General features: G+C 30.7%; 1 non-coding gene across 1 annotated transcript; it reads left to right on the forward strand.

Moving 5' to 3' along the window:
- The first annotated feature begins 3,639 nt into the window (after positions 1–3,639).
- tRNA-Val-UAC-6 lies at positions 3,640–3,713 on the forward strand. Its single transcript has one exon. It is a non-coding gene; the product is annotated as a tRNA-Val (tRNA).
- The last annotated feature ends 1,706 nt before the right edge of the window (positions 3,714–5,419 follow it).

Below are 5,419 nucleotides of genomic sequence, written 5' to 3' on the forward strand. Positions count from 1 at the left end.
TATAAAATCCACTCAAAGCTAATAAACAATAGAATAATCCCAATACTAACGAAAGTGATCAACCACAATCAAAAAGGTTTCGTACCAGGCAGATTCATTCTAGATAATATCATATCAATGAACGAATTAATCAATAAAAGAATTGATAAAAGAATTAACGGAATAATTACACTATATGATTTCGAAAAAGCTTTTGACTCGATCTCACACGGTTCAATACTTAGATCACTACAACACATCAACATTCCAACCAATATAATCAACCTGATAATGAATCTACTCACCAAATCTGAAGCAAGAATTGAAATTAATGGTAGAACTACTATACCCTTTGAGATCAAAAGAGGAGTTAAACAAGGAGATCCACTATCACCCACCCTGTTCGTCCTTGTAATAGAGGCTTTAGCTAGAAAAATTTTACAAGATGACCGAATTACTGGCCTTCCTCTAAACAACAGCAACCACAGAGAGAAATTCCAAAGCTTTGCAGACGACTCGGCTTCAATGGTCCCAGACTCTCAACAACTTGAATTAGTACTACAACACTTCAATTCATTTTGCAAAGCCACTTCCTCAAAACTAAACATCGACAAATCTTCATCAATTCTTATATGCAACCCAGACAATACCAACCAAAGAATTCCAATATCTACAAATCCAGAAAGATACTTGGGATACTTCTTCACAGGCAAAGGGATAACAAGAAAAATGCCAGAAATATTAAACACAATAAGATCATCCTTAGTACTATGGAAAACCACTGACTCAACAATCAAAACCAAAACCAACATCCTCAAAGCATTCGCACTCTCTAAATTAACCTACTATTCATATGTAGAGAACTTTAAGAAAGAGGAATTAAACCAAATCAATAAATTAGTCGAATGGTTTTTATCGGCACCAAACAACAAAAATGCTAGTGGATTTCAAGTTATTAATTTAATGAGAACCAAAAGAGCAAGATACCCACTAAAAGTAGGGGGTTGGAACATTTGGAATATAGAATTGAGACAACTGGCGCAGAAACTTTGGATCATAAACCAGTTCATCCTAGCACTAGAAACCAAACAAACAAACTCATCGCATCACAAAAGCTGGGAATATCAGATCCAAAAAAACAAATTCACATCCAGATACCTAAAAGAAAACTTAGACGAATGGAACAAAATAAGAATAAAAAAAGCAATCTTCAACAATAATCTCACATCCATAAAAAACGAAAATGGACAACCACTTTCACTGGCAGAATGGTATACCACAATTCAAGACCAAAATCCAACCATCCCTAAAACGGAATTCCAATCATCTCTAAACTTAAGAGGCTACAGCTATAATCAACTCTTCAACAACATACTGAAGATAAAAGACCCTAAAACAAGAGACACAATGTTTAGATTCCATGCCAGATGCCTTCCAATAAACTACCTTCACAACAAACAATGCCCACTCTGCAAAGAAGATATGAGCAAAGACCCATACGGTCACCTGTTCTTCTCATGCAAGAAAACAAAACAATTCATCTATATTACCACAGGCAAAGGTAAAAACTGGCACCATACAAGAATTAGGCAAAATAACAATTTCATTAATAGAATAACTCCAAAATTGTCACCGACAGCCAAAAAAGATCAAGAAGTGAATGCAGATTACGCCAACCACAGATTCCACAAAGAATACTTTGAATGGAACTATAAAGCAATAGACTATGATCTAACCAGATCATTCGCATATAGAAACCTAATGGCCCTTATCCTCCACAACATTTGGATTTGGATTTGCAATCAAATATACAGTGAAGATCCTTTAACAGATGAATCACTATCATACAGCTCCCTTCTAAAGAAATGGCACAAATTGGCCCCTTTAGAATACATCAAAAAAGCAAAAGATCTGAAAAACTTATCAGCAAAAGACCATAATAACTTCAAAGATCCTAAGATCCTTCTCACTTCAACGATCAAGGTAAGAAAAACAACAGCTAATTACTATTGTATTCCAGAATCATTTTTCCCAAATATTATATCTTTTGATCAATTCATATGATTAAAATAACCCTTCAGCTAAATGATAAGCCTTTAAATAAATATTAAATAAAACTCGTATTTACACAGATGGGCATATATCAATTTTGTTTATCCCATTTTTAAAAAAAAAAAAAAAAAAAAAAAAAAAAAAAATTTTGGATGTCATTTGAGCAATATCACAAACAAATTTTTTTTTTTTTTTAAAATTTTTTTTTTTTTTTTTTCCAAAGAAGGAATTTCAATAGACACAATTAAAAATTATATTTACAGTTAAAACATTCTTCAAATATACAAAAGGTAATGTTTAGATTTTCCGCCATAAGTTTAATATTAAATTAATTAAAAAAAACCTAAACTGGATATATTTAATACAAACATATTTAAATGGTGTTAGTTTTAAAAATTCAAGAAGTAGCTTTTCTTTGGTTCCTTGTTCAACTGTTTCAAAGGGTCCAATTTTGGTTGTTTCTAATAATTAAAAAATTGAAAATAAAATAAAAAAATTAATTTCACAACCACTCAAAGGAATTGAATATATATTTATTTTTAGATTTTAATTATTTGTGAGATCTAAACCTCTGTGTCATGGCAATTTTATCACATATTAATTGTAGACCACCCGAGATTAATATTTAAATTAACATGCTGGTCCAAACTGAGAAGTATGATTTGTTAACGCCATTATGTTTCTTCATGAGAAGGATCTGAATGGGTAAAAATTTACACATTTATATCCCCATTCAAAGTATTCTATGAGGAATCTAAGATTTGGGTAGTCAATGTTGAACCTCATGACCTTTTTACATATTTGGTGGAGTTATTGGCATAATTCTGTTACATTGAGTAGGAAGTTTTTTAATTAGATAGGTTGTTAAATTCTCCTTATGAAACTTGATCTCATTTTATAATAATTTACATGGCCTCTAAATGAAAGATAGGTTGGAATTTGTTAAAGGTTTTTTTTTTCACTAAAAAAAGAAATTAATATATTTAATAATTATTAATAAAATTTGGCAAATTGAAAAGCTGACAGTGAATATAGTTTTTATTATCTTAATAATTATTTATTATTTTTTATATAATTTTATTTTATAAAATTTATATGGTATATATTTATTAATTTTTAACTTTATTTATTTATTTATTTATTTATACAATTTGTTAATTAGCGTTTGTAAATTTGTAATTTGAAAATTGAGTTTTTAGGAATACAGAGTTTCTGACTATTGATATTAATAACTTGTAGATTATTAAAATGGTTATTTTCCGAGATGAAAATTGGGTAAGATATTTGGAAATTGTTGATGTTTAATAATTAAATTATCTTGTTCAATCCTAAAAAATTCTTATTTTTAATATTTAATGTTCTGGAACCAAACTAAAGTAAATATAACGAAAGTGGTCAAATGTAATGTTTATTTCTTAATTTTGGAATTTAAATTCTCTTAATATTTATAAATTTATTTATTTTTAATACCTTTTTAGGCATATAATTTCTTTTATATTTTTAATTCGAGGACTTATACATCTAGAAGACTGAAGTTGAAACTGAGAATCGAACTCACGACCTTAAAATTGCGATTATCTCAAACCATCAAAATTTATTGTTTCACATGGTCGGATGGTGTAGTCGGTTATCACGGTTGCTTTACACGCAACAGGTCTCGAGTTCGATCCTCGGTCGGATCATATCTTTTAGTTTTTTAATCTTTTTTGCTAAAAAAAAAAAAAAAAAAATAAAAAACCGAAAAAACAAAGAAATAAACGAGAATTTATACATATAATAAATAAATCACTGTTATATCTTCACCGCCACATTCATTCCTCTTAATTTTACCCTTTTTTGCTCAATAAAGCAAGGGCTATCGTCCTATATACTTTTCAACAATGGCTGATGATCACTCAACTGAATTACAGTTAAATCATACAGATAACAACACAACCAATACAAATAATACCTCCACAACCTCAACAACAAAAAACAAAAGTGCAAAAATCGACACACCTAAAAAACAAACCCCAACAAACCAACTCTCACTAAACAAAGGACTTGATAATCAATTAGATATCATTGCACCTCCATCAATCACAAGACCACTCTCTTTCTTAGAAAAAAACAATAACACCATCAACATTAAGTGTTACTTTAATCAACCACACATCCGTGAAGAATTAACCTCAAAAGATGACACAAGAATTCAACAAATTCACAAAAACATTCACAAACTCTTCGAAGATATACTGTCGCCATCAGCATTCAAAATAATTGGTGCAACTGCCTTCGTAAATTGCAACGTTGATAAATTAACTTCAATAATCAACCTTCAAAACCAACTTGCACTAAATATCGACAAACTCAACTATAGATTCGATATATCATCAAATGATTATGCAATCATTAAAACATTCATTAAAACGTACTCACCCAAACATGCAAACGATGCAATTACAAACAACCTCACTAAATTCACCAGTTGTACATCAATTGAATCATTTACTGTCACATACTCATATGCTGTTGCGTTTAAAAGCTACATTATAACATATCATCTAATTGATCACACACACAACATTGTTGATCAAAAGATCGAACAACCATCTGGTATCACAAGATATATCAAAGCTGCAACACGTAGTGTCACTAAACACAAAATTCAACATGCAAAAAATGCAGATATGGCAACAACTATAAAAAATGCCATCACAAACCCAAACATGAACAAAAACAATCAACCACCAAAAAACAACATTAAAACCCCACCAATCAACGAAATTGCAAATTCCAATCGCAATAATAACTCACTTCAAAATAGTGGTTCAAAAGCTATACTAAATGAATCACTTGATATTAACAATCAATCCCAAAACAATAATGAAATTTCACACAAAAGTGATTCTTCAAATAATAATAACGGGAAAAACTCATTATCAATGAGCAATCCAACCGATCCAACAATTGTACCACAAAAACCTCTACAATCTCAACCAAACAAACCAAGTGCACCAACTCCAAATCCAATAAATACAAGAAGAAGCAGCAATGCCCTGACTACACAACCAGTCAATACTGGTGCTGCCAAACCTAGTAAGGTATGAGCTCAAAAATCAACTTTATAACTTGGAATTGTAGAGGATTCACTGAAAACCCAAACAATCAACACAATTCCTACCAAAAAGCTGTTGACACACCCCAACTACTTATATCAAAACTTCCACCTCGTCCAACAATCTCAATACTCACTGAACTCAATTCATCACCATTACAAATTAAACATGATTTTCCCGATCACATCATCTCTGTCACCAAACGAGGAAATGGTGTAATCATCATTAACCATAACCCAAACACACTCAAACTCAAACACATATCAACAATTGATGGTAGAGCTATTTTA

The sequence above is a fragment of the Dictyostelium discoideum genome, assembly GCF_000004695.1.
Source record: "Dictyostelium discoideum AX4 chromosome 5 chromosome, whole genome shotgun sequence".
NCBI classification, from domain to species: domain Eukaryota; phylum Evosea; class Eumycetozoa; order Dictyosteliales; family Dictyosteliaceae; genus Dictyostelium; species Dictyostelium discoideum.